At 42.5% G+C, this 24976-nt stretch overlaps 1 long non-coding RNA gene across 4 annotated transcripts in view; it reads right to left on the reverse strand.

Annotated features, from left to right (window-relative positions):
• Positions 1-3407: 3407 nt before the first annotated feature.
• The window catches only part of LOC129386737 (uncharacterized), a 62260-nt gene continuing 40691 nt past the window's right edge, over positions 3408-24976 (reverse strand). For 3 of the 4 annotated variants that reach the window (XR_008614041.1, XR_008614042.1, XR_008614040.2), the window contains 2 exons: positions 23903-23980; positions 22443-23158 (listed from right to left, as the gene is read on the reverse strand). This is a non-coding gene — a long non-coding RNA (uncharacterized lncRNA). Of the gene's footprint in view, positions 3820-5957; positions 6206-22442; positions 23159-23902; positions 23981-24976 lie in introns of those variants that run through there. The other variant, XR_008614043.2, reaches the window with a different exon arrangement.

Consider the following 24976-nt stretch of genomic DNA (forward strand, 5'->3'; position numbering starts at 1 on the left):
CAAAAGAAGCGTATACACTGCTAAAAAGCGGCCACGTCTTGTGCTGCCGGGGCTTAGCGGAGAGACGAGAAGTAGGAGTCGGATACCTAATTAAGAAGAATATAGCTGTTAACATACAGTAATTCTGTAGCATTAACGAGAGGGTGGCAGGTCTTGTGAAAATTAATAAGAGGTACAAAATGAAGGTTGTACAGGTCTACGCCCCTACATCCAGTCATGATGACCAGGAAGTCGAAAGCTTCTATGAAGACGTGGAAGCGGCGATGGGTAGAGTGAAAGCAAAATACACTATACTGATGGGCGACTTCAATGCCAAGGTAGGCAAGAAGCAGGCTGGAGACAAGGCAGTGGGGGAATATGGCATAGGCACTAGGAATAGCAGGGGAGAGTTATTTGTAGAGTTTGCGGAACAGAATAATATGCGGATAACGATTACCTTCTTCCCCAAGCGGGACAGCCGAAAGTGAAGGTGGAGGAACCCGAACGGCGAGACTAGAAATGAAAAAGACCTCATACTCTGCGCTAACCCTGGCATCGTACAAGATGTGGACGTGCTCAGCCAGGCGCTCTGCAGTGACCATAAGATGGTAAGAACTCGAATTAGCCTAGACCTGAGGAGAGAGCGGAAGAAACTGGTACATAAGAAGCCGATCAATGAGTTAGCGGTAAGAGGGAAAATAGAAGAATTCCAGATCAAGCTGCAGAACAGGTATTCGGCTTTAACTCAGGAAGAGGGCCTTAGTGTTCAAGCAATGAACGACAATCTTGCGGGCATCATTAAGGAGTGTGCAAAAGAAGTCGGTGGTAACTCCGTTAGACAGGATATCAGTATGGTATCGCAGGAGACGAAAAATCTGATCAAGAAACGCCAATGTATGACAGCTTCTAACCCTACAGCTAGAATAGAACTGGCAGAACTTTCTAAGTTAATCAGCAAGGGTAAGACAGCTGACATAGGGGAGTATAATATGGATAGAATTGAACACGCTCTCAGGAATGGGGGAAGCCTAAAAGCAGTGAAGGAGAAACTAGGAATAGGCAAGAATCAGACGTATGCGTTAAGAGACAAAGCCGGCAATATCATTACTAATATGGATGATATAGTTCAAGTGGCTGAGGAGTTCTATAGAGATTTATACAGTACCAGTGGCCCCCACGACGATAATAGAAGAAAGAACACTCTATAGGAATTCGAAATCCCACAGGTAACGCCGGAAGAAGTAAAAAAAGCCTTGGACCTATGCAAAGAGGGAAGGCAGCTGGGGAGGATCAGGTAACAGCAGATTTGTTGAATAATGGTGGGCAGATTGTTTTAGAGAAACTGGCCACCCTGTATACACAATGGCCCATGACCTCGAGTGTACCGGAATCTTGGAAGAACGCTAACATAATTCTAATTTATAAGAAAGGGGACGCCAAAAACTTGAAAACTTATAGACCGATCAGCTTACTGTCCGTTGCCTAGAAACTATTTACTAAGCTAATCGCAAATAGAATCAGGAACACCTTAGACTTCTGTCAAGCAAAGGGCCAGGCAGGATTCCGTAAAGGCTACTCAACAATAGACCATATTCACACTATCAATCAGATGATAGAGAAATGTGCGGAATATAACTAACCCTTATATATAGCTTTCACTGATTACGAGAAAGCGTTTGATTCTTTCGAAACCTCAGCAGTCATGGAGGTATTACGGAATCAGGGTGTAGACGAGCCGCATGTAAAAATACTGAAAAACATCTTTAGTGGCTCCACAGCCACCGTAGCCCTCCATAAAGAAAGCAACAAAATCCCAATAAAGAAAGGCGTGAGGCTGGGAGATACGATCTCCCCAATGCTGTTCACAGAGTATTTGCAGGAGGTATTCAGAGACCTGGATTGGGAAGAATTGGGAATAAAAGGTAATGGAGAATACCTTAGTAACTTGCGATTCGCTGATGATACTGCCTTGCTTAGTAACTCAGGGGACCAATTGGAATGCATGCTCACTGACCTGAAGAGGCAAAGCAGAAGTGTGGGTCTAAAGATTAATCTGCTGAAAACTAAAGTAATGTTTAACAGTCTCGGAAGAGAACATCAGTTTACGATAGGTAGCGAGGCACTGGAAGTGGTAAGGCAATACATATACTTAGGACAGGTAGTGACTGCGGATCCGGATCATGAGACTGAAATAATCAAAAGAATAAGGATGGGCTGGGGTGCGTTGGCAGGCATTCTCAGATCATGAACAGCAGGTTGCCATTATCCCTCAAGAGAAAAGTATATAACAGCTGTGTCTTACCAGTACTCACGTACGGGGCAGCAACCTGGAGGCTTACGAAAAGGGTTCTACCTAAATTGAGGACGACGCAACGAGCTATGGAAAGAAGACTAACGGGTGCAATGTTAACGGATAAGAAAAGAGCAGATTGGGTGAGGGAACCAACGCGAGTTAATGACATCTTAGTTGAAATCAAGAAAAGAAATGGGCATGGGCTGGACATGTAATGAGGAGGGAGGATAACCGATGGTCATTAAGGGCTACGAACTGGATTCCAAGGGAAGAGAAGCGTAGCAAGGGGCTGCAGAATGTTAGGTGGGCGGATGAGATTAAGAAGTTTGCAGGGACGACATGGCCACAATTGGCACATGACCGGGATTGTTGAAGGATGGGAGAGGCCTTTGCCCTGCAGTGGGCGTAACCAGGCTGATGATGCTGATGAAGGTGTTTTCTTCTTGCATTTTCAATGGGTTCCAGGGATCAGGGCACAATGTGTCCTGCTCCCTGTATGCTGCATTGCATTGCGTTGCGACATGTCCTTTAACATCCTTTGCATGAAGAATGTCAGTGCTCATTCAGGGTTTACTGGCTACGTAATAGGAAATATTGTTTTGTAAACCGCATGAAACGAATCTTTCAGCCCTGCAGGGTTCCCTCACGAATTTAACATGTAATCATATTTTACGTGCAATGGCTGTATTATTTACCCGGCCCACACCAAGCAGAAGCCTCGATGCATTAGAGCGTACGTCTCTTGACAATAAGACGCAGACCGGAACACCGCTTCTCTGTCATCTGTGTTGCAGACGAAGCCAGCTTAGCCGTCTGCATTCCGAGCCAGCAAGCTTGTGCACACATTGGAGAAAACCCAGTGCCGATAAAAATTCAAAAAAGAATTCCGCATTTAAAAATAATGCCTTCTTTTTTAACTTCAGTCATCCATAGCAGACATGTAGAGTTATCTAATAATGTGTCAGATACATGTGTTGGCCAAATATCAAAGCTCTTTTTTGGACCTTGAACATGAAGGTTTTTCCAAAAGATTAGAATTTTACAGTTTCTTTAAAGGTGATCAGCTGAAGTTTTAGAGCTTCAAATATTTTTCTGCTATACAATGTAATCTGGCTACCATTCTGTATTTAACGTATGTCTTCTGAATTTTTCTCTATTACAAAAAATATAACAGTGCAATTATACTCACTTTTTCCGGTGCAAGAACACTCGAAGTATTCAAATATTTGAAAAATTGGCAATTTTGGCAGTCGCATCACTTCTGCATATTTCCATGTATACCATTTGAAGGCCTCGATTCATGCAATGTGGGTTTGAAAAAATAAATGTTGATTGAGGTCATCTAGCTCAGCGAAGGAGGAAAAATAAACTGCCACCAAAATGCTACAAAAATTTTGGCAAAAATAAATAAAAAGGGGAAAGGTGTTTTGAACTACAGTGAATATGTGGCAGTGTTTTCAGCTGTATCTGTGGTGTCGAAGAAACGTTGGTCGATTCGGCACGGAATGACACACCTGCGATGCATCTGTGCCATTGTCAGAGTGGTTCTGTAAAGTAAAAACTGCAATTACATAAGATCGCAAAAATGGTTTATTTTGCTATCTTAAATACATACGTATGAATTATTAGGTACAAGTTGGCTTAAATTTCAAGTGCAACAAATGCTATCCGGTAATGACAATGATGTGCCTCTCATGTTTGCAAGAAACCATATTTTCTGTGAATTATTTGATTATTTCTCGTGGCACTGAATAAAATTAAAATGGAACTCACAGGAGAAATAATTTTTTAAAGTCTTCCAGTACGTCCCTAATAGCTGTTTTTTTTAGCTTAAAATCTGAAGTGGTAAATATGAATAAGTCGCTTGATATGGAATGACCTGCGTGTGAACGTTATCATGGCAGCAAACACAAGTGGATCATGCAACAAGCAATGCACTACAATAAACTGCTCCCATGGCATCACTCATTGTCATTGCTATGTTTCAAAAGTAGGTAATGTTTACTGAAATTGGCACGCAAAATTCAATCAATAAATAAGAATTGCCGAGCGTGATCCTTCTTCAGTTTTATAGATTTAAAAAAAAATTCTATGCCAGGTGGCATCATCCATCTTCTTAAGCTGGATTATTCAGAGGTGGACATTACTAGCACAAGAAATGGGAACACATTGAACTGATTCTCAGAAATTTACTAATTCACGCATACGGCCCATATTAGAGTTTACAAACTGGAGTCAGTCAGCTTGAAAGACGTATTCACTTCAAATTAATTTTCCGGTATGACACCGGTGTTGAGATTTTTCCATAAATATGAGTCAAAATACATAGGCATTCCAGTTAGTTTTGTGCTTGAATGCACGACAGTAAAATTGTAAAATTGCCGGCTACAATTCGTAAAAAATTTATTTGGAAGTTAAGTGAGTTTTTCTTAATTAGATGAATATTTGTCATGATTTCTCATGCAAGTAATGTCTGGCACTCTCTATCTAGAGTTTTGTTAGCTGCAAGAGCCAGTCGTTAAAATATTCCATAAACTTCAACGATAACCACCCAACATATTAGTGTCTCAGTGTCTGCTGTGGGCTAAAGTGAATCGTGCCTTGTTTTTAGCACCACTCGCTACCTGATAAAAAAAGCAAGTACCTTTTTTTCAGTGTCCTTATTTACTGTCATGTCAGTCTGCTTGTACATGTATTTATTTTGGTATGTATTCACTTTTTAAGATTTATTTATTTTGAGCAATGTGTTTTACTTCGAGGCCACAAAGACTGCATCTGTCAGTATTCAATTTTGTTGTGCTATCAAGCTGCAGAAAATTTCTACTTTGCAAACGTTTTTAAGAAGTTTCTGATGTTCTCAAGCTACAAATGGTTGTACATTTACACAGATGTTTGGTTAGAAATAAACACTTCTCCTAGAAAAACAGTATTTGTCTGCATCAGTTTGCACTCTTGATTTCGTGGAGGACCGTTCACTTTGGCAATTGAAAAACCGGCGTAACAGTACAGCTAGCAAGTTTATACTATGGTTTATTACCGCAAATCTAGGAACATGCTGTTGAGCCTAGGGCGTCCGAGCCCTGAAACACAGAAGCGCCTGTATTTAAATTTGCCCTATCCTCTTACAACAAACATCAACGTGACATCAAAGGTAATTATATGGAACACAACATAGCTCAGCAGTATTTTAAGACAAGTATAGTTTTAAACAGCTAAATACACAATGGGGTCATAAAGGACTTTCAACATAATTTATGTTCACGCGCAACGCAGCTGCAACAATATTTTAATGAGCTTTCGTTCTGATAATAGTTTAACGGGCTTTTAATGTTGAGGCAAAACATCTGCAGGAATGCTTCAATGGGCTTTCAATATTGACAAACAACGCATTTCAATAATACATGAATGGGCTATCAATGTTGAAATACATCAGAGTTTCAACAAAACACCAATGAATCTTTCAAATTGAGAAGCACGAATGATGTTTGGACATAATGATGCGGGCAAATTCTCAACACTTGTCAACGACGTCCGCAATTTTGCTTGAACAATTCCCCATTGTGCTTTTAATTCCATTTGTTGACGTTGCCCAATGACATTTCAATCACCTTTCAGCCATTTTTTGTAAGGTATCAAAGTGAAGAAAACCATATCGTTCAAAGAAGCACGGAGGTTGATAACATACCTACCGAATAGCTTTACTTAAGTGGTGCATCAAGGGGCAGCACCACAACGGTCTCCGGCGGTTGCCCGGCCCACAGGCAGTGTGCCGCAAGTGACGCCACACGCCTCCCCGGTGGCTGCATTCACCGCTGCGCTGCAGTCTCAGAAGAGGGTGACATTGACGCCCGGGCTGCGGCCCGAGGGTCAGGTACCCAGAGACGAGGCCTTGACATCAAATGCACCTCTCGCAAGAGCTCGTGTCCAGTGCACCTGAAGAGGTAATGGATGCGACACCCATCCAGTTGGAGCAATTGGCGCCAAAGGAGCGGCGCGCATCTCGACCACTCCAAAAGAGAGAAACATTGCATCACAACGGCCTGGAAGGGCTCTGTGAGCTAACTACTCTTTCTTACATGCACAGCGCAAAAGCCACTTTAAACATGTATACACAAATATTACACTCGAACACCAGAGGACTCATCCACAACCTCGATGACGTTAAAGAAATCCTACACAGGTTTAATGCAAAGGTGCTATGTGTTCACAAGTCACTCTTTAAATCTACGCAAACTTTCTCCACCAATAGGCCATTTTTCGAAAAGATCAACACGACGCTGCTGCGTCGTCCGATGAAGTAGTAATAGTTGCAGACAAGTCTCTAGCTTGTCAACATGTGGCCCTCGAGCAGCGCTTGTGGTAGTGCCAGTTCTGGCAATACTTTTTATTAAATTGGTCACTGTATGTTCTAAATAATAATAATAATAATAATAATAATAATAATAATAATAATAATAATAATAATAATAATAATAATAATCAGCATCATCAGCCTTTGCCCCGCGCACTGCAGGGCAAAGGCCTCTCCCATACTTCTCAAACTACCCCGGTCATGCGCTAATTGTGGCCATGTTGTCCCAGCAGACTTCTTAATCTCATCCGCCCACCTAACTTTCTGCCGCCCCCTGCTACGCTTCCATTCTCTTGGAATCCAGTCCGTAACCGCTAATGACTACCGGTTATCTTCCCTCCTTACATGCCCTGCCCATGCCCATTTCTTTTTCTTGATTTCAACTAAGATGTCATTAACTCGCGTTTATTCCCTCAGTTAATCTGCTCTTTTCTTATCCGTTAGCGTTACGCCCATCATTCTTCTTTTCTTAGCTCGTTGAGTCGTCCTCAAGTACAACCCTTTTAGTAAGCCTCCAGGTTTCTGCCCCGTACGTCAGTACTGGTAAGACAAGGCCGTAATACACTTTTCTATTGAGGGATAATGGCAACCTGCTGTTCATGATCTGAGAATGCCTGTCAAACGCACCCCAGCCCATTCAAATTTTTCTGATTATTTCAGTCTCATGATCCGGATCCGTCGTCACTACCGGCCCTAAGTAGATGTAGTCCTTTACCACTTTCATTGCCTCGCTACCTATCGTGAACTGCTGCTCTCTTCTGAGACGGTTAAATATTACTTTAGTTTTCTGCAGATAAATTTTTAGACCCACTCTTCTGCTTTGCCTCTCCAGGACAGTGAGCATGAATTGCAATTGGTCCCCGGAGTTACTAAGCAAGGCAATATCATCAGTGAATCGCATGTTACCAATGCATTCTGAATTACCTCTTATCCTCAATTCTTCCTAATCCAGGTCTCTGAATACCTCCCGTTAACACGCTGTGAATGGCATTGGAGAGATCGTGTCTGCCTGCCTGATGCCCTTCTTTATTGGGATTTTGTTGCTTTCTTTATGGAGAACTACGGTGGATGTGGAGCCGCTATAGACATCTCTCAGTATTTTTACATACGACTCGTCTGCACCTTGATTCCGTTCTATATGCATACCCTAAAGCTATCATCTTGGGAAGACTGATTTTTATAATCTTGTTAATCAGCTTCTGTAACCCTACCTACTCGTGGGTGATTTTAATGCTCACAAGTTGTGGGCAGACTAGCGGTGTGACCCGAGAGGTTGACTTATAGAAAACTTTCCACTGAGCTCTGGTGCATGCCGCTTCAATAAAAAAGAACGAACGTATTACAAGCTTTGTCATAATTCATATTCCTCAATAGACGTGCCGATCGGCTCTGTCTATCTATTCCCTTATTTAAAATGGTATGTACTGAAAATTAATTTGGAATGACCACTTCCCATTAACACTACACCTATTAACACAACATGACTCCCTTCCGCATGTCCCACGCTCGTAACTAGCCGACTGTACACTGCAAATGCAAAGAGATAATTTATATAACCGTCCTTTCAACATTGCTGAGCGGAGAACAGCACTGAACGTCTGCGAAAGCTCTGCGCCGAGAACAGACATAATCGCTTATGACATGCTCAAGAATATGCACACGGACACACAAATTACATTGCCCTCACTTTTTTAATAACATTTGGGCAGCCGGACAACTTCCAACTCCATGGAAAGAAGCCATCGTTGTCGTAATCTTGAAACAGGGTAAAGCACCCACTATTGGTAACAAGCTACCAGCTGATAGCGGTTTCACGCTGTCTGTCTAAGCTTCTTGAAAAAATATGATAAATCGCTGTATTCACATTTCCTAGAATCAAAGAACATGCTTGATCCTTGCCAATGTGGTTTTAGAGAAGGCAGGTCCACAACCAACCATCTTGTGCGCATTGAGGCAAACATCCGCGATGTATTCGCCCATAAACAATTATTCGCAGTTTTTTCTAGATATGGAATTGGCAATTCCCTGTCTAGGTTCTTTACACAAAAAACTGGGGTGCCGCAGGGTGGCGTACTCAGCTGTACTCTTTTTATTGTTTAAATCAATTCTTTACTTTCGTGTATTCTACAAAGTATATTTTATTCAGAATGTGTTGATGGTGTACAAATTGAATTTAAGTTGCGTAACATTGCAGTCTGTGAGCGACACGTTCAGCTGAACAAAGTCTCAGCATGAGCAAATCAGAATAGCTTCAAGTTTAATCCGCAGAAGAGCTTCTGTGTCCTCTTTACAAGGAAGAGTGGCCTTGTGTCAGTGCCTAGTATCCAGCTCCATGGTTAGCGCTTACCTTTGAAAACACAGCAAAAATTTCTCGGTGTAATACTTAATCTTAAACTTACATTCATTTCACAAATAAAGTATTGAAAAGCGAAATGTTTGAAAACAATGAACATTCTTAATATTTTAGCGCACACGAGATGGGGCAGTGACAGGGGCTGCTTAATGAACATGTACAGGAGCCTCATACGGTCACATCAGGACTATGGTTGTGCGGTGTGTCATACTGCCGTTTCAAGTGGAATAAAGGTATTGATTCCCGTTCACCATTTAGGTATTAATCTGGCCACAGGCGCCTTCAGAACAAATCCTATGCAGAGTTTATACGTAGAATCTAATGAGTAGTCACTATTCCTGCAAAGCACAAATATAAGCTTCGCATACTTCCTCAATGTACAATCAAATCCTGAACACCCTTGTTATAAAACTGCTAACAGCTTGGCGTCTGCCACACTATTTCAAAACCAACTTTCAATGCCAAAACATTTCGCACTACACGTGAGGAAGGTGAGCGAGGAAATGCACTTCCCAATGCATCTGCATCCACTGATGGCTCCAAAAAGGCTGCTGCCACCGTGGCTGTGGCAACTGATAGAATGCGACACGTCCTTTGTCGAAGTTACCAAGCATACTGCAGAGATGCACGTGAGTATGCACTTTCTGAAACTCCAGTGGAATCACTCCTGTCCAGAATTTTATACCGATGCATCAAAGACACCTAATGGCGTATCGTACGCAGCAGTCGGACCAGCTTTCTCTGAATGCAATATTCTGCATGCAGAAACGAGCATCTTTACGGCAGAAGCTGGTGCAGTACTCTCGGCTGTTAAAGACAAAAGTCATTAAAACTACAAAAAGCTGTCATATTTTCAGACTCTCTAAGCGTAGTAAGAGCTTTAGTGTCTTTGCGGAAACATAAGAATCCAGTAGTCAATGACCTCTGTTCATGTCTGTGGACTATGTATGCATCTAACTAACGTATAGTAGTATGTTGGGTGCTAGGCTACAGAGGCATAGTGGGCAATATGCTTGCAGGCGAATTTGGTACATCAATAACAAGAACATGTTACAGTACCATAGCTGTTCCTCCCACAGACGGACGAAGTCTTTCTTGAGCAGAACGCTGAGAAACTTCTAGCAATCCATCTAGGACCCTCAAATTTCTAATAAACTTAATTTAATTAGGCCGCACGCACGAAATTGGCCTCCAGTCACAAAATAGGGTAGGGTAGACTGAGAATAGGACACGCATACGGTACTTATTTTCACCTGCTGTTTGGTAGCGAACCTCCCCCCTGTGGTAGGTTTGGTGAGAGGCTGACCGTTCTCAAAGTCTTGGTGAAGTGTCGGGAAGTAGAATCTGAACGAAAAGAGCACTTCCCTATTGAATACCAATGCCATATCCCCCTTCATCCGTAATGTTTCTTGGTGCAGAACCAATTTTTGAAGATAAATCAGTGGTAATTTTTGACAAGCTGTGGTTCTAGTTCTCGTTATGAGTCCACGATATTCGTAGCACATCCTCTCACGAGAGGCTGATGCTGCGATAGTAGCAACCAGTATGCCACATGCCTCTGGGCCACCGTGCTTAACGGCCTAGGTGAGGCAGTAGTGGTACTTGTAGCGACATATTTTCACATCACCTCTTCATAGTGCGTCGTTTTTCCATTGCATATATCATGTATCATTGTCCAGTTTTATAATCATATATTTATGCTCTTTCAAAACAATATTTGAGGCCTCTATACAACCGTGTTTCATCCACTTTTCGATGACCATTATTCGTTTAGTAATGGCAGTGTCTTACTGTGCCCATGGCGCTCTTTGGTCACTTTGGTCACTCTTTGGCCACCTAAAGTAATTTTTCTATGTAAATGAAGGGGGGTACCTTTATTAGTACAAATGTGAACAGCGCCCACCATTCGCCATAAAGACGCGTAAACCCGCAAAAGAGAAATGAAATAAGATGTATCTGCATTAGATACATCTCGTGTACATACGTCTGTATAAGACACCTGCGAGATACACCTCTCCTTTACGTGGCAAACAAGGAACCACATCAAATAGACTCACGCAGGAAAGAAGCACAGGAAGAACACTGCCAGTAACAAGTAAACAAGATAAAGTGTAAAATAAATATGACTGTAGTAGAATATAACTTAAAGAAAAACTGCACTTGGCAACGAAGGCACACAAACAGCGCGGGGTTGTGCTACTCCTAAAGCCACTCACTTAGAAAAACAAAATCGTCGTCATGCGGCCTTTTCAACATGGCGTTGTACTTGATACCTCCGGAGCGTCTGCTGCTCTTGAAGAGTGTTTTCATCGGCGGAAGCAATGAGGTGTGCAACAGACATGGACAAAGTGTATGAAGTCTGCGCATTTCACTCCTCAAAAGTCTGCGGTACAGTTCATTTCACTGCTGAACCGGTTCTACTCATGAAACTGTACTGCAAACAGAAGTGAAACTTGACAATAAATACTTTCAGAGAAGCAAGCATTTTATTTCAGTTCAATAAAGATTAGGCTTTCGCCGTTCCGCTATAATAGGGGAGGGAAATCGCATAAAATTACATGCTAATAATTAGATTTTTTTTGTGGTTACCACCTTATTTAGATAACACAAAAAGTTTGAAGTACGAATTATTTGCAGCTTCTGGAAGAACGGTGCTGGCGGTTATGGGGGCACGGGCGGGGCTTCACTGCAGATTTAAGTTGTATCCGAGTATAGTACGGTTTGTTGAATTAGCTCTGGAAGAATTATAAATATATATTTACGGAACAATCACAGTTCATTTGGATACCTTGTGTACTGCTGCACCAAGTTAAGCGTAAAAACCAACTCGTATTATTATTTGGGAAGTTGCGTAACGATGCGTAGCCGCTAGTCCCGTACAACCGCGTATAGCGCAGGACACGGCGGTTCTAGACGTACTGCATACACTGCAAAAGGTTACAAAAACAACTGCATAAGCACAGCAGAGAAGTGGATACGTCAGGCGGCTTGACTGATAACTGTAGAAGCGTTATTCAAAACATACAAAATTGTTATCCACTTTCGGCAGCGTTTTCTTTACTTCCTTTTTAAGTAAAATATGTTGATCCACGAATATTTTCATAAACAACGGTTAAATGTGTTTTTGTCACTTGTATTTCCTGTTTGGCTGTGTCCTTGGCTCTCTCCCTTATTAGATCGCTTACTTTCTCAACTCCTTGCGACTCTTGTTTCCAGTTGCCAATTTTGAACGAAAAGTGTTGTACAATTAGGGGAAAACCAGACTGTGACATTCATATTGCTTATGGGTTTAAGGGTTATTGCAGGGTTTGATTATGGACGCTGTCTCGCACCATTTTATTTTTCACCTGATCTAACCTATATCGCGGGTATCCGAGGATCTGCCAGCGTCGCGGCGGACCGTCACTCGAGGAAATAATGAAGCAAAAGGGAAAGTTAAACGCAACTGGCGCTTTCTCCTGCCGAAACTCGTTCCACGAGCATACAGACCAGCTGATCACAAACTGAATCCCTTACCTTGCCCCTGGATCAGTCTAAACAAAGAAGGTTGAATTAACGAAGCAACAGCGATGCGCCTGACTTGAATTGATGGTGACAACTGGATGCATCTTGATTTATTCGCGTGCGCACCGTATCGATGAGAAAACTGGCCTTCCCACCCCAGTAGATGCCAATAACTACCGCCATTCAAAAGGAGGGAAGAAGGCAGCAAAATGTTTAACGCCGAATAGTTGCCAAGTCTCAACATTGATTTGGCGGCGATTAGGACTGTGTGTGAGGAGTGGTGGCGTGCTCTGGGAGTGGGAATATGGAATATGGCAGGGGGGAGGGGTGGTACCCCAGGGCCCCCGCGACCCTCCCTACCCCCCCCCCCCCCCCTGAGTACGTGCCTGCTATGAACGCCTTGTCCTTTCTATTGCGTGTTTTTATTGGCGTTCTGCAAGATCACAATAATGGTCTTCTATCTCACTTATGCTTGCCAAGCATACAGCGCGATTAAAAAAAGCTGGAGCTGTAAATTTGGAAGCGAAGCTTCCGTTGCGAACTTTCACAAGTTTGCCGTTGTAGCCTGGCTGATGGACGCTGCTGGGTTAGTTGGCATCTCGGCGGATATAACTGCGGATACGTAAAGCTCTACGTGCACCGAATGAAAGTACCAGCAAATATGCTGTTGATATGCTGTTGCAAATATGCAAATATGCTGTTGCTGAAACACCGGTTCTGGATCACAGAAAATAACTTCGTACATCAAATCTTAGCATATATTATCGGCTCACAGCTAATAACATAACAACAATTTGGTAATAAATGAATCTGTCAATTATAAGTCACTATTCGTTTAAATTAATTTCTTTGGTTTATAAATTCCGTATGCTCCACGGCGGGTGTGCAGGTACTGGGCCAATCGTCGAGAATTCGTATGTCTCAGTTTAACATAAGACCTAGAGAATCCGTAAATGTTGCTTCACACATGACGGACTTTTCCGTCCCTACACCTGTCAACACAATCCCTACGTCGATAAAGCATCGCGCATCTTTCCATCCTTGCGAAATCGCTGCGCATACGCATCACACTGAGCATCGCATATATTTGGAAATGAGTTTGGGCGTAGCATTAGAGCGACTTGGAGCGTAAAAATAAAGATTGCGTGAAAATAGAGCCTCATTATTTGTGATGGATAAAGATAAGCATTCCAAAGGATTACCCATAGCATAGCCTCAAAATAAATAACATTGTACGCGTCACCGTTAGTTGTAAAACATTTCGGAACGCCTTCTCTAAAGCTTTGCTTCCCATAATTTTCGGCATGTGCAGTGGCTCCTCTGTGTTTTCCCACTGAGCTCGCTTGAATTTTGTCCATGCGCTCGTTTGACTATCCACCAGTTTTATTAACTGAATTCCTGGCAATCGGCTAAGCTTCTGAAAAAGGTACACAGCACAGCAATAGAATTGCTGTGACCGACTCCCATCCCTCTTGTAATAATTTAGCCTCCACTAAGAAGTCGCTTTTAGTTCTCCTGTTTTTTAGATTGATGACAAAATGCGTTTGCCATGTTCGCCTTGTGGGGGTGTTTGCTGATAGGCAAAAGTGAAAGTGTGCTTATAAGCTAAAGTGAATAACGCCCTATGGTAATTTTATACTTTTTTCTCTTGGAGGTTTACTGTGGTTCTTGTTCTTTTGAAATCAAATACATTCTCGTTTCCGTGTATGCTTGAGTTCTGGTGTTTTTGCGGCTGGTGTGTCCTAGTACGCCGGTGTTATGCTACGATCCAGCAACTCGACAGAGGCGTCATGTTCATTTGTCTACGGCGAGCTTACGTTTCTGTGAACAATACCTTAAAAAAGCATTTGTGCTGTGTCCACATTCCTATTTTTGTGCACGAACATTTTGTAGGCAAAGGCCCTGCGCTTCTTGTTCTGTTATTTTTATTATCAACATGTTAATGAGAAGGAGTAGCTGACGCCATACACAGGCGCCAATCGTTATGCCTATGTGGTTACCAAAACAATCCTCCTATCTCAAGGAATAATTTTTACAGCGAAGCATCGCCTCTAGTATTAGGCAATGCTCCTGTACGCGTCCGTTAGCAAAACTGTTCAAATGATAACTTTTTGATGTAATTTTATTGCTAAAATGCCACTAATATACCCTGAGGGCAAACTAATTCCAATTGCTTTTTATTTATTTACTGATTACGGAAAAGCTCAGCTAGAGAAAGGACTTGCATTTATTGACTAGACTTTTCAACTGGGATCTCAGTGTATAATTTATATGTATCCGATAGTTACAGGGTAACCTCAGTGTTCCTGTGAAACTCTCTTTAAATATGGTCACCTGCTTCTTGACATTCTTGCAACAGTCGGTAAAAAAACAGAAGGCAATATCGAGGTGCCACTTTACACAGCACATGCAGCGCTTCGGAACGAGCTCATTGTTTGCGAAGCGTTATTATCGCCATATCAACGGCATGTAAACTTGACCGCTAAAATATTTGAATTCAAACCGCTGCCATGCAATCGTGGAGTTCACAAAACCGTCCCTTCTCTTTGTTAAGACAACTTAGGTAACCTGTAAATGCAGTTTTTTTTACCAAATGAGTCACATACGTTCACACATGGCTCTTACACAAAGCGCCGTCCTTTAACAATGGTTATTTCTAGAACCAGCGCCTAAAGACTTCCGTCGGCTGGTGTTATATCTTTCTCTAGAACTGCGTATATTCCCCAAACGGCATATTGTTCTTAAGATTGCGTGACATTTCAAAGCCTATTTTCTATTTTCTCTTTTACCGGCGGTGAGATTTCTTTACATTGCCAACGACATCTGGGCTACATTATTGTTCACTCTTGCTCATCGCATGCTTTCCTGACATGTTTTTCTCTCTACAATCTTTTGTTCTACCTCACCTCTAGCTCCAATGCCATGGCTTGTATTATTTAGCTTAGATGCGATATATATTTGTTTTGTTTCATGTGAGTGCCCAAGACTGCAAACTTGCGCAGATTCTTAGAAAATGTCCTTTATGATGTAGCCTGGTCAGGTAGCTTTTGTACGTTCTGTAGGTAACGTGCCTGCAAAGCTCCAACGGCTACAACAGTGTTGAACATCTCACAGGTTCCAGTAAAGATCTGCACATATGCTCGTTTAATGCGCCGCGTTAGGCATCCCTAAGTAATATGCACCAGTTACCAAAAGTGGTTTAATTGTAGCTGAGTGCGCAGTTGTATACGAAGTTGATGGAATGCTCAAACAAAACTTTCGAAGAATAGCCAGCACCAAAGGGACTGAGGGCCTAGTTAAGGGACGGTATAAAACAAGTTCCCAGAAAGCTAACGTAATTACCTCAATATACTGCTGTTTCTAATTAAAGATTGTGATTAAATGGTAAACACACAGCTGAGGGGTGTCAACAAGTTGAAAATGAAGCAACTTAGTTTAACCTACTTCCACTACACAACTTGCGAAGTTGATAGTAGAGCATTCTCGGTTGTGTGTCTAAAGGCTATAAAATGCAAATTTTTTTTCAAGTTGGCGATAGCTGATAGAGTGACCATTGTGCAGTCACGCGGAAGACAGCCACACTGGTATCAATTGCAAAACACTTAGTTATAATACATTGATTCCATAATCTGGTCGTTCATATAAACACGGGTATACTTCCAATACATTCCACAACTTACATGGATGGCACAAGCCCAGGTGGTTGTCTTGAAATAATAATATCTTCTAGAACCAGTCCTAGGGCTGCTATTTCTTTTCAAATCGTTTGTTCGGAGTGTAATATATTGGATTGATATATTTGTTTCCCAGACTATATCCCACTCTTAGGGCTCAATGCTCATTTTCCAATTATTGTTTATAGCACATATTTCTTACATTCCATTATTGTCAATGGTAAGAGTGTCATACTCCAAGCTGAGGATTTTAATTCGAGCTGAATGCTTGTGATATGTAAGGCCATCCTTATGGCATGCGTTTGAGGGCATAGGGTGCTGCTAAGTACCACATTGTTGGTTATATAAATTATTCGTAGTCATTCTACGTTATTATTAAACTTGACGTCTCTGTATGGTTAGTCATATTGCCATGGGAAAAAGTTACCCGCGACGCTTACGGTAATAATTTACTGGCTGTCTTTCGGCCATTCCACTCGCCATTACTTAGCAAATGCAACCAACATCGTTCTGCAAACAACGAACAATTTCAGTCGACACACTTTGCTTCACTTTCATTTTTTGTGAACTTTTCATGCCTACCGTAGAGCACCAGATGTAGTCTCGCGGCCCCATTCTCCATTCAGTCTGCGGTACTCAGACTCAAAATGTCGTTGTACGCCTTCCGATTTAACTTGGTGGAGTGATGATCGTGCAGGGTTTTATTTAGAAAGAAAGGCCGTGCGGAAATATCTGCAAAATAATCACTTTCTCGCGAATTGTAGCAAACACAGGATCAGATTGGCATCGTTCAAATAAGCTGTTGCAAGAGTTCAATCCGTACTATTGGAAACCAACAAGAGACGAACTCATTTCAATTTGCTATGGAAAAGCAAACTTTCACAGAGGCTCAAATAATCAACTTGAGAAATATTTGCTTGAATAGAAGGAGCGAAAGTGGACACCGCTCACGGAATATATGCTTGATTTCGTCACCTTGCCGCATGTTATCGACATGAAATCTTTTAGTATCCGACTTTTTTCGAGTATCAATATCAGAACTGATCGATGCTGTGCTAGCTGCTTCACCATCAGCTCCTTGTCTGAGTGGTATTATGGTACACATGAACAAACTTCTTTGATGGCTACCCTTCCAAGTACGTCGTGATGTTCGAACTTCTCTAAGATTTAAATGGATACAAGATTGATGACTCCTTTCTGAACTTGGTCTGTAATTAAAAAGTCAGGGTTTTGAATACGTTTCAAAAAATATCAGATCAATTTTTAGAGAGTTGGCCAAGTTAGACATATTGAAATAGTATAACACCCACAAAAGTTCTTTTTCTCCATCTAATATTCTCACTTTCAAACAAATTGATTTCCGCTAGGAATACACAAGCTGCTTTGCCCGCGTAGATGGAAAATCGTGTGAAATTAGCGAACGATTCAGGCGCAATATCAACTCGAGTAATGTTAGATACTACAAAGATATATAATAGTGCGGATCGCACGATAATATAGTAATCTCTTTTGGCGCCTGTGGGTACTCAATAAACAAATAAATATACTCATTGCTACTTGCGAGGATGGTGAGATGTTGTGTTACAAACCACCTTGTGGTATGGACATAGGGGATCCATAAGGGTAGGAAATCTTTGTGCCTCTTCTGGCTGCTACACGCAGTCAATGGGTTTGCCACAGGGGCTTGTTTCGTCACGACTACTGTTCAATATTTTACTGCCTGGAATTCATGTGAGCATACATATATATATATATATATATATATATATATATATATACAGTGATGATATTGCTTTATTTCGTGCACCAGTGGATCTACAAACAAAGGCCTTTATAATCTTGTGTGACAAAACGGAAAAACTAGATCAATGGCCGTTCGTTTACCCACAATATCATTAAGTGCTCCATTCGTGTTGTACCTCTGCCACACGTGGTGTCGATTACTTTTCTTGGATAACCAAATGATCATGCCTGAAGTAACATGAATAACGCACTTAGAAATTGTTTATCATGGTTACACGATCTGGCGGCGTCATAGAGCCTACGTTACGCGTATTGCGAATACCTCTCGTGTTTACTGCGCAGTGTTTGAACAACAAATTTTGCATTCGAACAAACATTCCACAGATGTCTTTTAAATTTTACGTCCCAACTGTGCTTGAAATTTGAAGGCATTATATTTTTCAGCTTGCACTGCTGAAACTTTTACATTTTCTCTTCGTTACACGCAAGTATCTTGCACGCACCTCGCTTTTCCGCAGTTCACTAACAACTTGTTGCTACACCTAGAATGTAAAACTTTTCTGTTAAATAAATGTTTACAGTTGGTCAGACTTTTGAATTAAGAATAAATGCCACAATATAATTTCGGTCATAAACAGGATTTCGTTCTAGACTATGTTCATTATTCTGCGTTCATTGACTCTGTTAGAAGCGATGTTATAAGCTTGCGTAAAAAAGCGGGCGGCTTCCTTTCTTAGGACGTTTGTGTGTGCGTGCGTGTAGGTGATTGTATATTCTAGCGCTCTGAAGCAAGTTGTCAAAAACGCTTTCTATATAATTTCGGTTGACTTCACTGCACGTGAAAATGTAAAACTTCTCCGCAGGGGTGTCTGCGTGAGCAGACGTTTGGTGTGTTGCGACACCACGTACCCGAGCACGGGTAGGTTGGCTCCTCCCGCGTGTACCCGTGCGCGATTTAGCCGTGTCTGGGGAAGGGGAGATTCTGGGGATCGAGCCGATGCCGGGTGTGTTGACCTTTAAAGCCCCCCGGCGGAGGCAACACACCTCTTCGCCATCTCCTTCACATATACGGCACCTCAAGCCTGACCCGCCTGGAGGAAATCGACAGTCGCCTTTCCCTGTTCTCTCAAATATTCCTCTTCCTCTACCGCTTTTTCATCTTTCCTGCCTTCTTTTCACTTCTCCCTTCCGAATTTCTGGGCGGCAAGGGTTAACCTGGTGCAGTTATCCAACCTTGGGTATCTGTTATAGCGGCGATGCATGGCTGGCGTCTGCAGGTATTCTAGCAACCTTGTAGCGTTCCCTTGTTGGGCTCGGTGGTGGGTGGCTACCATCGCCGCCAAATTTTCCAATTTTATACGGCAAATACTTTGAACCCCTACCTGATCGCTACCTGAAGAGGGGGCGCGCCGATGAACCATTCAACTTCTTCATGCAGCCGAAATAATATTTTCCGAAGTACCACGTTGTTCACAGTTAGCACAAAACTAAGACAGTCCGAATGATCTAACCATTTTTTGCAGACAAATCTCTCACTAAAGCAATAGGCCCAGGTTATAAAGTAACAAAGATAGGAAGCGGCGATCTTCTCGAAGTTCGCGATAAACAGCAGTATGACAAACTCTCAAAACTAGCATCATTTGGAGACATTCCTGTATCAGTGGGCCCACACAGGTCGATGAAGACAGTGCGCGTTGTCATCTCGGAAGATGTCCTTTTGGAACTCAGTGAAAATGAATTACTTGAAGGATGGCAAGGCCAGAACGTCGTTAAGGTACAAAGGATAATCATAAGGCTAGCTGACAAGCAAATACCGACCAAGCACATAGTCATTACTTTCGGAAGCAGTAGTCCACCTGAATCAATAGAAACTGGTTGCTGTAAGCTTCGTGCGAGGCCGCATATCCAAAATCCGCGTCGATTCTTCATGTGTCAGCGCTTTGGGCCTGGGTCACATAACTGCAAAAGACGGGCTACTTGTGCTAAGTGTAGTTATTCTGAACACGCTTCTGACATCTTCACTTCAGCAAGACGCTGTGCTACTTTGAAAGAGATCACCCAGCCTACTCGCGATCGTGCCCCTTATGGAAAAAATAGAAACAAGTAATATAACTGAAAGTCGAACTAAACCTATCGTTCCCAGAGGCACGTAAGCGTTTCTCTCTGCACAATCAGTCCAGTCTTTCCTACAACGATGGGGCGCGCCGGGGGGCTGCGCCACATCATTAGGCGTCCGCCAAAGCCACTCGAAGTGTGACGACGGTCCCGCCATCAGTCCCGCTGGCAGGAGCAGCAAGCTCGGCTCCTTGCCTAGCCAAGAATGACCAGCAGACCTCCGGGCCTGCAGGTCCCAGGGCCACTGCCCGTGTAGACAGGACGGCAAAAACTCCTAGTGTGCCCGCTGAGCAGACGTCATCCAGAGCCTCTGAAGGGGCGATGTGTGCAAGCGGCTCTACTCCGGCGTCTTAGATGCCGAAGGGACGGCGCAGCTCAGTGGAGCGTGCCAAGAAAAAAGAAAAATCCCGTATCGCGGGGCATGGAAAGGTCTCGTGAGCTAGCATAACGAATCTTTCTTGACACAAAGCACAGAACACTTCCAATATGGCAACACAGATAATACATTGAAACGTGAGAGGTCTACTCCACAATCTCGATGATCTAAAGGAACTCCTACATAAGTTTAATGCCAGGGTACTGTATGTGCAAGAAACACACCTCAATTCTACGCACACATACTTTCTTTTGGAATATGCGATTTACCGTAAAGACCGCAATCATGATGTTGGCTCGTCGAGCGGTTTGACCATAATAGTAGATACGGGTGTCGCCTGCCAGCATATAAAGCTACAAACGCCCCTCGAAGCAGTTGCAGTCAGAGACAGCTAGTGACAATTCCCTCTGCATCCCTCCCAGCTATCAACTTTCCAAATCAGAATTGCAGAATTTTATCACAGAACTCCCTGAACGTTAAATTATAGTAGGCGATTTAAGTGCACATAACACAGACTGGGGAGATTCTAGTTGTGATGTGAGAGGGTGCTTATTAGAAAACTTCTTTCGCCACAAGTTTATGCTTACTAAAAAGATAGAGCCCACGTATTACAGCGCGGCAAGCAAAGCATTCACATCTATAGATTTAAGCATCATATCTAGTACTCTCGTGACATACCTCGAGTGGAAGGTGATGAAAAATCTATACGGGAGTGACCATTTCCCAATAGTCTTAATATTAACTAGAGGCGATGAGCGTCCTCCACATCTGCCCCTTTGGAAAGTCGACTGTGCCAACTGGAAACGATATAGACAGCTGACGCATTTGACCTGGGATGACATCTGTACTCTCCCTATCGATGACGCAGTCTCATATCTGACGGCATTTATAACTGAAGCTGTGTCAATATGTATCCCTGAAACTAATGTATCGCCCTGTAAACGATGTATTCCCAGGTGGAATAAGGAGTGTAAAGAAGGTCGCAAAAATCTAAATAAGGCTTGGAGTCACCTTCGCGACTCTCGACGTACTGAGAATTTGATAAGCTTCAACAAAATAAAGTGAGAAGGTACAAGAACGTGCTGCCGTGTCAAAAGGGAAAGCTGGCAAAAATACATCTCTAGCATTAATTCATATACAGACGAGTGAAAAGCTTGGAACAAAGTGAACAAAATAAAAGGCCGTGAAATCCATACCCTAACTTTAGTAAATACACAAGCCACTCTTGAGGACCAGGCAGATTGTCTAGGTGCACATTTCGAGCACATTTCCAGTACATCTCACCACGCAGATACATTCATAAAATACCAGCGTCAAGCAGAGCGACAGCGCCTCGGTCGCAAAGGCACAGGCAATGAAGCCTACAATCGTTCGTTTAGTATGGGGGAGTTCCAGGCATCATTGCATTGTTGTAACAAGTCCGCTTCAGGAAGTGACAGAAAATTATATGAAATCATCAAACACATAAACCCTGAAACCCACAGAACACTACTGTCGCTATTTACCTCCATGTTCTATGCCGGCTACATTCCGTCCGCCTGGAAAGAATCAATCGTAATTCCCTTTTCCAGGGAGGGCAAAGACCCTTCCTCTGCCAGTAGTTTTAAGCCTATAGCTCTGACAAGTTGTGTATGCAAACTCCTAGAGAACATAATTAACCGGCGCCTCATCCATTTTCTTGAAAGCCGCAAAATATTTGGTCCCTTACAGTGCGGTTTCAGGGACGGTAGATCCACAAAAAATCACATTGTGCGCATCCAGATAAATATTCATGATGCCTTTGTTCACAAACAGCATTTCTTATCACTATTATTAGACTTTTAGAAGGCTTACGAAACAACATGGCGTTTTGGAATTCTCCGTGACCTGGCTAGAATGGAAATTCGAGGCCACTTACTGAACGTGATTCAGAGTTACCTCTCCTATTCTACGTTCCGTGTTTGAGTTGGCCGCATTCTGTCTCGTCCTTTTACGCAGGAGGCTGGTGTTCCCCAAGGTGGTGTGCTGAGCTGTACTCTTTTTATTGTCAAAATGAATTCAATCCAGATTTTCACACCACGTACTACGTTTTATTACATATATGTGAATAACATCCAGATATGTTACAGATCTTGTAATCTAAGTATCGGCGAGCGACTGGCACAGCTTGGTTTACAGAAGTTGCCTAAGTGGGCGAATGAGAACTTTCAAACTAAACCCCCAAAAAAGTATGTGCGTCCTTTTTCCAACAAGAGAGGTGTATTACTAGACCCCGTTTTAGACTTTCGTGGAGAACGACTACCTGTGAGCTCCGAACGTAAATTCTTAGGCCTTACCTTAGACAATCAAATAACCTTTAACTCGCATCTAAAGTATCTTAAGTGAAGTGACTCAAGACAATGAAACTGTTGAAATTCTTGTCCCGCACATCCCGGGGAAGTTACAGGAGATGTCTAATACGATAGTCTAATACGATAATGCCTTGACTGCGGAGCCATAGTATATAATTCTACTATTCCTAGTGCTCTAAAATGTTAGATCTTACCCACCACTTAGGTATCCGCCTTGCTACAGGCGCCTTCAGGACAAGTCCTGCACAAAGCCCGCACATTGAGCATAACGAATGGTCTCTACACTTCGAAAGGACATATTTTAGCTTCTCCTATGCTTTGAAGCTAAAATAAGATTTAGATAATCCGTGCCCTTCAATAATTCTCAACTTGTCCATGGCCACGCTGTTCCGTAACCGCCGAGCCACTAGGCCTCTCCACTGTCCCGCAGGTTGGAGGCACTGTCAGAAAAAAAACAGGCGTCCCTCTTTTATAGAATGTCCTAATGGCTCCAACTCGACTTCCACTGCATTGGGAGTGGCAGACTATCTAGTGTGACATCTCCTTCTTAGAAATATCAAAGCGAGCACCTGAGGGACACATGCATTCGCATTTTCTTGAACTTTAGGAGAAGTATTCCTGTGCTGAATTTTACACAGATGCTTCGAAGTCTTCTGCTGGTAATGCTTACGCAGCTCTCGGAGTCTCAATTTGCACACCTGGGGCGCTAAATACACAAACCAGTATTTTTACAACAGAAGCATTCGCTATACTTACGGCTATTCAACACATGAGGCTCACAAATGTCGCTAAGGCTATTGTCTTAGTAGATTAATTCAGTGTAGTGAAAGCCCTAATTAGTATTAGAAAATACAAGAACTCCGTTTTGAATGAACTATACACCTTGTTGTGCTCCCCATATATGTGCAACCAAGTGACTGTCTTATGCGGGGTGCCTGGCCACAGGGGCATAGAAGGCAATGTAGCTGCTGTGAAAGCGCTGCCTGAGTTTTAGCGACGCAGATGGAAATATCTCCATTCCTGCTACAGACATTTCTACGCCATAAACTGAGGAATCATTGGCAAGGTGAGTGGCATACACAAGCATTGAATAAGCTACAGATAACCAAATAACCAAAACTAGGGAACTGGATAAGTGAGAAAGCAGCACGGTACAAGGAAGGACTTACGGTACTCCCTCTTACCTCTTGTTTGGGGCGATCCTCCGTCTTGTATTAAGTGCCGCGATAGTCTTACAGATCTCCATGTTCTTATTTAGCGTTCTGTAATAGAAACATAGAGGAAAAGTGTTTCCCTTCTGCTTATCGCGAAAATATACCTCCTCACCCTGCATTTTTCCTTAACGATGAACCGCTTTATAATCTGTAAATAGTCTTAGATTCTTTAGCCGAAAGTGAAAGTAGTTTGGCCAGGTAATTTTAACACGTGAATAACAGAGCTTGTATTCGAGGGCCCTCTTGAAGCTCTAGTGTCACTGTTGTTTCGTCGTTGTATGTTTTTACCAAAACACAATTGCCATCGCCCATGTCCTTAACTAATCAGTGTCATTATTTTAGTACCTATATATTTTACGCCAATCACAGTGACAGTTATTAGGCCCTTTTCACATCTATCATGATGGATTCACTGTCGACTCCATTCACATTACATCACTAAAATTATCATTTGTCATGGCGCTCTTTGGCCATACCTGGCTCTTGCGCCATTAAACACCACACATAATAAAAATGCAAAACGTAGGTTCTAGCATCAGGGATCTTCAAATGAATTGGAGAAATCGGTTAGAAGGTTTTAAATATTTTGGTGGACACAGCAGTAATAGTAGTAGTAGTAGTAGTAGTAGTAGTAGTAGTAGTAGTAGTAGTAGTAGTAGTAGTAGTAGTAGTAGTAGTAGTATAAGTAGTAGTAGTAGTAGTAGTAGTAGTAGTATAAGACAGTTATTAAGCCCAAAATTACAGGCCTAGAATATCGACCGCCTGGGCGGCTGTGGGCACAGCACTAAAGTCATCGAAAGGTGTTCATGGATGGCGGATGGACGCATATTATGAGCGTCCCCTTTGGAACCGGACGGTGGGTTGCGCCACCAAGCTTTTGCTATTATACTGCCTAATGTCCTACCTAGGTTAAACAATGAAAAAAGATAAAAAAAACACTATGAACTACCACGCCCAAATTTTCTGATCCCCTATTGCGATCTGCGCTTTTGTCCGTCTCTGTCTTTTGTCGTTTCCCTACTTTTCTTCCACCAATCCTCCAAT

The sequence above is a fragment of the Dermacentor andersoni genome, chromosome 8, assembly GCF_023375885.2.
Source record: "Dermacentor andersoni chromosome 8, qqDerAnde1_hic_scaffold, whole genome shotgun sequence".
NCBI lineage: Eukaryota > Metazoa > Arthropoda > Arachnida > Ixodida > Ixodidae > Dermacentor > Dermacentor andersoni.